The sequence below is a fragment of the Arachis ipaensis genome, chromosome B7, assembly GCF_059453495.1.
Source record: "Arachis ipaensis isolate K30076 ecotype BB chromosome B7, ASM5945349v1, whole genome shotgun sequence".
Taxonomy (NCBI): domain Eukaryota; kingdom Viridiplantae; phylum Streptophyta; class Magnoliopsida; order Fabales; family Fabaceae; genus Arachis; species Arachis ipaensis.
The window spans coordinates 41,665,001-41,677,052 of NC_142442.1; the positions used below are offsets into that span (position 1 = coordinate 41,665,001).

At 40.0% G+C, this 12,052-nt stretch overlaps 1 non-coding gene across 1 annotated transcript; it reads right to left on the reverse strand.

The window, feature by feature from the left end:
• Positions 1–2,278: 2,278 nt before the first annotated feature.
• On the reverse strand, positions 2,279–2,385 carry LOC148550946 (small nucleolar RNA R71). The gene has a single exon (XR_015893347.1). It is a non-coding gene; the product is annotated as a small nucleolar RNA R71 (small nucleolar RNA).
• Positions 2,386–12,052: the final 9,667 nt, after the last annotated feature.

A 12,052-nucleotide genomic window follows, 5' to 3' on the forward strand; every position in this document is an offset into this window, starting at 1 on the left:
CACTAACGCTCTCGAGGCTAAGGCATGCCCACGTTAAGAGCCACGTTAGTTATACTAACGTGAACTTTAACGTGAGGAAAGGAGGGGATAAGAGCAACGTTATTGGCAAAGGTGAACGCCAATAACGCTTGCGATGGACTAAGGGGCAACGTTAGTGGTCACGTTAGTGCCACTAACGTTGAAGTTAACGTGGATCATTTTTGGGTTGGAACGTTAGTGAAAAAGGTGATCGTCACTAATGTTCTCGAACCCACATTTTCACTTAACGTTAACACCACTAACGTCCTAGCTAAAGTCCATGCCTACTTCACACTTTTTCTGCAAGTAAAGCTGAGCCCATTGAAGATTCCAAACTGCTTCAACTCAAGATCCAAAGGCCCATATCCAAGACTTGAAGAGCCAACTAGAAGATCAGAAGAGTAGTATATATATAGGAGTAGTTTTGAACTAGAGAGGGAGCTTTTGGGCAATTGGGAGAACTACTCTCTGTATAATTTTACTTTCTCTGCAACTTCTAGTTTTACTTTTAGAATGTATTCTCCATCTTTACTTTCTATTCCCAGGGCTATGAACAACTAAACCCCTTTCATTGGGTTAGGGAGCTCTGTTGTAATTTGATGGATCAATAATAGTTTTCATTATTCTTCTTCTTTCTTTTCTCTTGATTTTACTAGAAAGCTTTCAATCTTCATCCAATTGGGTAGTTGTCTTGGAAAAGAAGCTATTCATACTTGGATCTCTTTGGAACCTTGGAAGAGGAATGAAGAGATCATGCTAGAAATGCTTTCTCATGTTGGACCAAATTGGGGTTTGGACGGATATGGTGACATATAATCCTCCCAATACTTTGATTTGGAAATACATGTGGTATAATCAGTGACCATACTTCATCTCTTCTCATGAGCAATTAGACCAAGGAATTGGCTATTGATTAAGATTTGAGAGATTGAATTACCAAGGAATTGGAATTCAATCACTTAAGATTGCCAAGGAGATCAATGAATGCATTAATTGATGAAGAGATGAAAATGAATTTGATCCGGAGAATATAACATCTCCTGAGCCCAATGAACTCCCCATTTCTGATCTTACCCATTCTCTTTACTTTCTGCCATTTACTTCTATGCTCATCTTCCCCATTCCCATTTAAGATTATGCAAATTACTTTACTTTATTTACATTTAGTTCTTTATTTCCAGCAATTTACTTTTCCGCCATTTAATTTCCTGCAATTCTCAAATCACATTCTACTTAGCTCAACTAGAACACTCCTCCAATTAAAGTTGCTTGACCAATCAATCCCTGTGGGATTCGACCTCACTCTATTGTGAGTTTTTACTTGACGACAATTCAGTATACTTGCCGAGGGAAAATTGTTGAGAGACAAGTTTCCGTGCATCAAGTTTATGGCACCGTTACCGGGGATTGATTTTGTATCAACAATGATTAAATTGGTGGATAACTAGATTGAGCATTTTTTTTCTTTTGTTGATTTAATTTTTGTTTGATAGATTTACTTTCAGTTTCAATTATTTTCTTCCCTTTACCCCTACCCGTTTGTGGTGTTCTCTTGTTTGTTACAATTCAGTTCACTAACCCACTAACTGTTTGATAAATTGTATCACTCACACTAACAGCATTTTTAACAAGAATACTCTCTATCTCCCTTTTGCTTTGGCCTTGTTGGTTGTATAACAGGTAGAAGAAGCGGGGCTTCGACTTCTTTTGATTGTGAACCTGAGAGGACCTTCCTTAGATTAAGGAGGGAAGCAAGAGGAAAGAGAGTTATTGGTACTGAGGAAGAGGAAGAGTATTTTGAACCAGACATGGATGAGAATATGGAGAACCATCATGAAGAAGAGGCTCACAACCATGGCAGAGAAGGTCCAGTGCATCATGCTGGACAAGAGAGAAGAGTTCTAGGCTCTTATATAAATCCAAACCCAGGAAACTTTGGAAGTAGCATCCAAAGCCAACCATACATGCCAATAACTTTGAACTGAAGCCACAGCTCATCACCCTTGTTCAGAACAACTGTTCATTCGGAGGAAGTGTCCAAGAAGACCCCAATCAATATCTAACCACCTTCCTGAGGATATGTGATACTGTGAAGTCTAATGGTGTTCATCCTGACACCTATAGACTGCTTCTGTTTCCCTTCTCACTTAAGGACAAAGCATCTAAATGGCTGGAATCCTTCCCAAAAGAGAGTTTAACAACCTGGGAGGATGTGGTGAACAAATTCTTGGCAAGATTCTATCCTCCTCAAAGGATCAACAGGTTGAAAGCTGAGATACAAACCTTCAGGCAACAAGATGGTGAAACTCTATATGAAGCATGGGAGAGGTTTAAGGACTTGACAAGAAGGTGCCTGCCAGATATGTTTAATGAATGGGTGCAGTTACACATTTTCTATGAAGGTCTTTCTTACGAATCAAAGAAGGTAGTAGACCACTCATCTGGGGGATCTCTGAACAAGAAGAAGACCATTGAAGAGGCTATAGATGTCATTGAGACTGTAGCAGAGAATGACTACTTCTATGCTTCTGAAAGAGGCAACACTAGAGGAGTGATGGAGCTAAACAATGTGGATGCACTGCTGGCCCAAAACAAGATGATCACCAAGCAGCTGCCTGACCTTACCAAGAAGATGAAGAGGAGCCAAATAGCAGCAATCACCACCTTAGCAGCAGCTCAAGAAGGAGTGAATGAAAAAGCAGAGGGTGATCAGGAACAAGCCAACTACATTGGAAATTCACCTAGGCAGACCCATGATCCATACTCCAAAACATATAATCCTAGTTGGAGGGACCACCCAAACTTTGGGTGGGAAAATCAATAAGATCAAGGCCAAGATTAGAGACGTTACAACCCCAACAACAATGCAGCTCACCAATATCCCACACAGAGATCATATCAGCACCCACCTAACAACACCTCTTAACATCCATACCAAAGCTAAAATGGCCCTTCTCATCCCTCCAATCTCAAATCACCATCATCCAAAGATAGACTCTCAAGGATCGAAACTCTACTTGAACGTATATGCAAAGAAGTTCAAGACAATAAAATGTTCCGAGAGGAAGTGCGGTCCAATATGCAGAATCAAGATGCTGCCATCAAGAAACTTGAGACATAAATTGGCTACTTATTCAAGCAAGTTCCCAGCCATAACCTGTGCAGCAACACTGATTCAAACCTAAGGGAGGAATGTCAAGCTATCACCCTCAGAAGTGGAAAGGAATTGAAGGAGACCTCCAAGCAACCACAAGAGAAGGACTCAATTGGAAGGAAGGAGGAACAAGATGAAGTTCAAGTTCCCACCTCCAATTCACATAAAAAAGGAGAAGAGCTGAAGCCATATGTTCCGAAAGTCCCATACCCTCAACAATTGAGGAAGAAGGGGGATGACAACCAATTTTCAAGATTTTTGGAAATATTCAAGAAACTACAAATTAACATACCCTTTGCTGAAGCGATAGAGCAAATGCCACTCTATACCAAGTTCTTGAAGGAATTAATGACCAAGAAGAGAAGCTGGAAGAGCAACGAAACTGTGATACTATCTGAAGAATGTAGTGCCATCATTCAGCACAAACTACCCCAGAAATTGAAGGATCCTGGAAGCTTCCAGATTCCTTGTATTATAGGAGAAATCACAATGGAGAAAGCTCTATGTGACTTAGGAGCCAGCATAAATCTGATGTCCCTGGCTATGATGAGAAAAATGAGGATCGAGGAGGCCAAGCCAACAAAAATGGCCCTACAACTGGCAGATCGATCATTCAAGTTTCCTCATGGCATAGTAGAAGACTTGCTGGTGAAGGTAGGAGATTTTATCTTCCCAGCAGACTTCGTAGTGTTGGATATGAAGGAGGAAGCCAAGGCCTCCATCATCCTGGGAAGACCATTCTTGGCCACTACTGGAGCTATCATTGACGTCCAAAAAGGTGAACTTACCCTGAGATTACACAATGAAAAGATGAAATTCAATGTGTTCAAGGCCATGAGCTACCCACAAGAACCATTGGGAGAATGTATGAGGTTGGAGTCATTGGAAGATGCAGTACAGGAGAATTTTGAAGAAGAAGAACTTGAAGGGTTAACTGAAGAGGAACCAGCATCTAACGAAGAGGCTGCAGCAGCGGAGATTCATGTTCAGGGTGCACCAGAAGAGGAGAATGAAAGAAAAGAAGCACCCAAACTCGAACTCAAAGCACTGCCACCCACCCTCAAGTATGCATATTTAGGAGAGAATGAAATTTACCCAGTGATCATAAACTTAGCCCTCAGCCAAGATCAAGAGGATGAACTACTCCAAGTATTGCAAAAGCATAAGGATGCCATTGGATGGACCCTCGCTGACTTGAAAGGAATCACTTCGGCCATATGCATGCATAAGATACTGCTGGAAGATGATGCCAAACCATCCATCCAACCCCAAAGGAGGATAAATCCAGTCATGAAAGAAGTGGTACAGAAGGAAGTCATGAAACTTTGGCAAGGAGGGGTGATCTCCCCAATTTCGGATAGCCCATGGGTCAGCCCCGTCCAAGTGGTCCCCAAGAAAGGAGGAATCACTGTAGTACCCAATGAGAGGAACGAACTCATTCCTACAAGGACCGTCACAGGATGGCGGATGTGCATAGACTACAGAAAACTCAATGAAGCTACAAGAAAAGATCATTTCCCCCTTCTTTTCATGGATCAGATGCTGGAAAGACTTGCAGGACACGCATATTACTATTTTCTCGATGGTTATTCAGGATATAACCAAATAGTGGTTGATCCGAGAGACCAAGAGAAAACCTCATTCACTTACCCATATGGAGTGTTTGCTTACAGGCGCATGCCATTTGGGCTGTGTAATGCACCTGCAACTTTCCAACGCTGCATGCTATCCATTTTCTCAGATATGATAGAGAAATTCATTGAAGTCTTTATGGATGACTTTTCAGTGTTCGGAGATTCCTTTCCTAATTGCCTAAATCATCTGGCCCTGGTATTAAAAAGATGTCAAGAGACTAATTTGGTCTTGAACTGGGAGAAATGTCACTTTATGGTGACAGGAGGAATAGTTCTTGGCCATAAAGTTTCTAACCAAGGCATTGAGGTAGACAGAGCTAAGGTGGAACTCATTGAAAAATTACTCCCACCAAGTGATGTCAAGGCAATTAGGAGCTTCTTAGGGCATGCTGGCTTTTATAGAAGGTTTATTAAAGATTTTTCAAAGATAGCCAAGCCCTTAAGCAATCTCCTTGCATCTGATACACCATTTATCTTTGATGAAAAGTGCATGCTAGCCTTCGAAAACTTGAAAAAGAGGCTGTCCTCTGCCCCTATCATTTCCCCACCTGATTGGAACTTACCATTTGAACTGATGTGCGATGCATCTGATTTCGCAGTTGGGGCAGTGTTAGGATAGAGGAAAGATAACTTGGTCTATGTGATATACTATGCCAGCAAAGTCCTCAATGACACTCAAAGAAACTATACCACTACTGAAAAGGAGTTGCTGGCAATAGTTTTTGCATTTGACAAGTTTAGATCATACCTCATTGGTGCCAAAGTGATTGTTTTCACAGATCACACAGCACTTAAATATTTGTTTGCCAAGCAAAAATCAAAACCAAGACTAATAAGATGGATCTTGTTGTTGCAGGAATTCAATATTGAAATTAGAGACAAGAAAGGAGTGGAGAACAAGGTAGCAGATCACCTATCCAGAATCCCTCATGATAAAGGAAGAACACATGATACAAGTGTAAATGAGTTCTTCCCAGATGAGCAGTTGATGACGGTTCACAGAGCACCCTGGTTTGCAGATATTGCCAATTTCAAAGCAACTGGGGCTTTACCTCCAGAAATCAACAAACATAAAAAAAGAAAGCTCATCAATGACGCAAAGTATTTTGTTTGGGATGAACCATATCTCTTCAAGAAGTGTTCAGATGGAATCCTGAGAAGATGTGTTTCGGAAGAAGAGGGACGAGAGGTCTTGTGGAACTGCCACGGCTCGTGCTATGGAGGCCATTTTGGAGGGGACAGAACTGTAGCCAAGGTGTTACAAAGTGGATTCTTCTGGCCCACCCTTTTCAAGGATGCCAAGGAAATAGCAAAGAACTGCAATGAATGCCAAAGAGCTGGAAACCTACCCAAAAGAAATGAGATGCCACAGAATTTCATCTTAGAGCTGGAACTGTTTGATGTATGGGGAATCAATTTCATGGGACCATTTCCAACCTTATATTCAAACAAGTATATCCTAGTAGCAATGGATTACATTTCCAAGTGGGTAGAGGCCACTGCAACCCCAACAAATGATAACAAGGTGATCATGAACTTCCTCAGAAAGAATATCTTTAGCCGGTTCGGAGTCCCACAAGCGCTCATCAGTGATGGAGGGAGCCATTTTTGTAACAGACCACTAGAAGCTCTTCTCCTACGATACGGGGTAAAGCACAAGGTTGCCACACCTTACCACCCCCAAAAAAGTGGGCAATCCAAGATATCTAACAAAGAGTTAAAAAGGATTCTGGAGAAGACTGTAGGTGCATGTTTGGGTGCCATTATTTTGTTAAAAAAATATCTTTTTTCAATGAAAAAAGATCTTTTTTTTTTATTTTTTAACGTGTTTGGAAAATTTCTAGTAGTAAAAGTAAAAGCACTAGTAAAATCAAAAAAATATATTTTTTGAGAAGCTGTAATTTACATCTTTTTTTAAAAGATCTTTTTTCGTTAAAAAAAAAAGATGTTTTTCGTGTAATAAATGAACAAAAAAGTACTTTTATATTGTTATACCCAAACATAATTGATAGATAAAAAGACCTTTTTACATGAGATATCCAAACATAAAATTACTTTTACTTCTCTATAAGATCCTTTAAAAAAAGATAACTCAAAAAAAGATCTTTTCTCAAAAAGCTCACCCAAACAAGCCCTAGGAGCATCAAGAAAAGACTGGTCGAAGAAGCTAGATGATGCTCTTTGGGCATACAGAACGGCATTCAAAACACCAATCGGGATGTTCCCATATCAACTGGTGTATGGAAAGGCCTGTCATTTACCATTGGAGCTTGAACACAAAGCCCTCTGAGCTCTCAAGCTACTGAATTTTGATAGCCTTGCCGCTGGTGAAAAAAGAGTCTTGTAGCTGCAAGAAATGGAGGAGTTTAGATCTCAAGCCTATGAAAATGCCAAGATCTATAAGGAAAAGGCGAAGAGAAGACACGACCTCAATCTGACACCCAGGAGCTTCGAAAAAGGACAGCAAGTGCTCCTCTACAACTCCAAATTGAGACTTTTCCCTGGGAAACTCAAATCAAGGTGGTCTGGACCTTTTCTTGTCACAAAGGTCTTGCCATATGGACACATAGAAATCATTGAGGAAAACTCAAAGAGGACTTTCACTGTGAACGGACAAAGGCTCAAGCATTACATGGGCAACATGGGGGAAAGCCCCAAGATGAAATACCATCTCAACTGATGGAGAAATCGTCGAGCTAGCGACGCTAAAAGAGCGCTTCGTTGGGAGGCAACCCAACCTAAGGTAGTTTCCTTTTCGTGATCATTCCAATAAAAGTTACAAGTAGTTTGCCCTGTATTACAAGGAGCTAAGTTTGGTGTTGCACACCAAAACAATCCAAGAGTGAATGTGTAATTCTAAGTTTGGTGTTCCACCAAAGATTTCGGTTAGAATCACACTACACCTCTTCAAGAGCAGATTGCTAGCCCTAACCAATCAGAGAAACCACTTGACAAGAGTTTAGTTTCCAGTTCATAGTCGTTTTAGTAATAAAATCACATAAGGTTCTCTGCATGTATTCAATCTGTTGCATTAGGAAAAGAACTAAGTTTGGTGTTCACACACCAAATCAGGTTCAGGAATTCACAAGCATACATGCATGCTAACTATTTCTCAAGTGCTTTGGGAACAAGCAACTTCTAATAACTTTGCAGGAATTCAATCAAATCTTCGGGAAAAAACGATGCACCATCATCCAAGGAAGCGAAGAAGGATGCAAAAGCTATGGACAATGACAACAAAGGGATGGATAGAAGTCACCACCAAAAGGTTGTATTTTTACTTGATTCCATATGCTTGGAAATACCCAAATTGGAAGTCTGAATGTATCCCTGATTGTTTGTTACTCTTTAGTTTAAATCACTAAAATTTAATGTTCGTTTTTCCCCGCCCTTGTCATATGTGTGCTGGTCCAAGTTACCTGTTTTCAATTTCATCTTACTTACTTGTATGCTTGTCCTTTAAGTCAAATAAAAAGAGCTATTATGAAAGACCAGAGTGATGTTCAATTTGTGGAGTAAGTTCTTAAGCTTGTGGGGTAGTAATTACTTAGCTAAGTTAGTTCACCAACAAGGTAGGAAGACAACTATCTGTCCTGAATCATGTACTTGAAACAAAACCCATGAGACTAGCTAAATAACAAGATCCTAATAAGAAAAAGGGAAAGAAAAATGAAAGTTGAGAAATAAAGAAAAAGAGTAATAAATAAGGCTAGCCACCAAGGGTTTAAATCTTGAGGGATGTGTCTGTGGTGATCCTGTACCAAGGATCTGCTTGGATGAATAAGTTCTTAGGAGTACTTCATCACTTGGTAACTTGGGTTAACTAACCCGGGATTATCAATTGAAAATCCACTATCAAGAGCAACCTTGCTACAGAACATTTAGTAACCCAAAGAGGTGCTGGACACCAAGACCTCAAGGAAAGAAAATAACAAACCATGTGCTTGTGGTGTGCATGTATGGGGGAGAGAGACTTGAGGGAGTAAGTCCTTAGGGGTGTTTCAACACCTAGCACCTTGAACCAACTGGTTCGGGAGTGCTGGCTGAAAGCTTATCTTAAAAAGTCGCCCCCTCACAAAGCACCTAGTCTAAGAACACAATTAAACCTTGAAAAGACAAAGAGATCAATGAATAAAAGTCTCAAAGGGTGCAATCAAGTGAGTATTCCAGGGCATGATAAAGGTCTGAAAGCCAGTGAAGGAATGAACCTAAGTTGCTATGCATGAAACCCCATAAAACCAAGGACATGACTTCCACAATAATGACTCATTTCTCTTGTCATTTCATTCATCATTCTCATGTTTCAGTACTTGCTTAGGGACAAGCAAGCTTTAAGTTTGGAGTTGTGATGCCAGGGCATTTTGGCCAGTTTCACTGACCTTTTCTTTTCTGTTTTAGGGTAGTTTCATGTATTTTCTTAGGAAATAAGGAAGTTTTGGGTAGATAATCACTTACATCTTGATTCAAGTAAACATTATGAATTTTACATGATCTTATAAGAATTATGCATGAATTGAATGATAAAATAGATGATGCATGATCTCATAACTTGGATTAGAGCTTTGATGCATTTTATTTGCTTGATTTCAGGACAGAGGAAGCAAGGAAGAGCCACGTTAATCTAATTAACGTGACCACTAATGTGGAATGGGAATGAACTTACAACGTTAATGAGAAAAGTGATCGCCCATAACGTTTTTGAAGTCATCATAGCCCACGTTAATTGCCACGTTAACTACATTAACGTGGTAGTTAACGTGGAGGAAAAGGGAGCTCCAGCGTTAGTGGTAAAAGTGAATACCACTAGAAAGCTTTCAATCTTCATCCAATTGGGTAGTTATTTTGGAAAAGAAGCTATTCATACTTGGATCTCTTCGGAACCTTGGAAGAGGAATGAAGAGATCATGCTAGAAATGCTTTCTCATGTTGGACCGAATTGGGGTTTGGACGGATATGGTGACATATAATCCTCCCAATACTTTGATTTGGAAATACATGTGGTATAATCAGTGACCATACTTCATCTCTTCTCATGAGCAATTAGACCAAGGAATTGACTATTGATCAAGATTTGAAAGATTGAATTACCAAGGAATTGGAATTCAATCACTTAAGATTGCCAAGGAGATCAATGAATGCATTGATTGAGGAAGAGATGAAAATGAACTTGATCCGGAGAATATAACATCTCCTGAGCCCAATGAACTCCCCATTTCTGATCTTACCCATTCTCTTTACTTTCCGTCATTTACTTTTATGCTCATTTTCCCCATTCCCATTTAAGATTCTACAAATTACTTTACGTCATTTACATTTAGTTCTTTATTTCCAGCAATTTACTTTCCCGCCATTTAATTTCCTGCAATTCTCAAATCACATTCTGCTTAGCTCAACTAGAACATTCCTCTAATTAAAGTTGCTTGACCAATCAATCCCTGTGGGATTCGACCTCACTCTATTGTGAGTTTTTACTTGACGATAATTCGGTATACTTGCCGAGGAAAAATTATTGAGAGACAAGTTTTCGTGCATCACAGACATTGGGCTCTGCCCAAAGGTTCCGCGTACGCGGAGGGGTGACGCGTACGCGGGATGCCCATTTTCAAAGCCGCGTACGCGACCATATGGCATGCGACGAAGGGAAAGCTTGCTGTTTGAGAGGCTCACATACGCTGATCAGTGATGCGTACGCGAGACAGTCCAAATTTGCACTTCCGTATACGCGGGCAGAGTGACGCGTACGCGGATCCCCAGCTTTTTGAAAGGTAAATTTTTGAAGTTTTGAACCATTACTCTAACTTTTCAAACCTCTGTAATTACTTTTAGGGTATGATAGCTAGTGTTTAAGCTTTAGGTCGAATAACGGTATACTTGATAGGATAAAAGAGGTAGTTTCTGTTTAATGTTTACAGCCGGTGACTTAGGATTACAAAATACTATGGGTAGATTAACTAGGGTGATTTAGTGAGAGTTTTTCTCCGATTAAAGAAAAGATATCAGAGTGTTGAGGAGATAGGTTGCATAAATAAATATGTATTTCTAATATTATAAAACTGATTAAAGAAAGGAATAAATGTTTAATCTGAGCACTCTTTCTTGAAAGTGCGACCCCAGGAGATGGTGGAAGGTGAGGATCCCCTTTTTTGTTCCTCCTAATATTGTAAAATTGCTCCCAAAAAGATGGTGGGAGGTTAAGGTTGTAAGAACCACAACTAATCAACGGGTTAATTAAGTAATTAATATTGCCCAAATTAGATTCCGAAAAGTTAGAGAGAGAATTTGAGGATTTAGAGGTGATTTTTGGACTCAGTGGGTTTTTCTGAGTCAGAAAATGTGCCTTCTGCAAAAAATCGTAAAAAATCACGAACCGACAGTTGAACCGGTTGAACCGGTTCAAGTCTGCCCGGTACCGCACAAGAAAAAGTGAAAACCGTCAAAAACCTTAGAAAAATATTAGAAATAGAAAATCAAGCATTAATTTTAAAGGTTTGGCCCGAAGTTGGGCCAAACGGGCTAAAAATACTAGCGGGTTGGACCAGTCCCAAGTTGGGCCCAAGCCCAATAGATAAAAGGTTCATTTAATGAACCCACTTCAGCACAAACACATAAACACAACAAAATACAGCTGAGGAAGAGAGGAAGAAGAAACCCCCAAGAGCACTATTCATTTTAATCTTCCGAAGCTCATATCTTGAGCTAGAGAGTACCGATCGCCGCACCGTTTACGGCTACGCGTTCCTCGTGAAGAGCTTTACAAAACTCATACAAGAAACTGGAGAGGTAACCATGAAATCCTTTCTATTCTTCTCTCCAAAATTTTGGTTCTTGGGGTTTGTGATTAAGTGAGTTTTTGTGATTTTGGATGTTTAGGTTTGCTCTAAGCCTTGCTTAGCATTGGGTTTTGACATCCAAATCTGTTGGAAAAGGTAAGGGCCATTAAACCCTTGTGAATTTATGTTTAATTGGAACCCTAGGTTGATTTGGGGTGATTTGTATGCATATAGTTTGATTATTGTGGCTTTGGGAGCTATTGGAACTTATTTGTGCTTATTGGAGTGGAATTGAAAGCTTGGATTGTGGTTGAGAGCTTGTTTGTGCTAAATTAGAGTTTTGGTGCATATTGGGAATCGGCCAAGGTATGGTTTCAGTTTTTTCTATGTAGTGTATAATATTCATGGACACTTAGGCTAGTGACCTATAGGATAGGTTGGATTTATATGGTTGTTGATGATAGTTGGTTGCATTT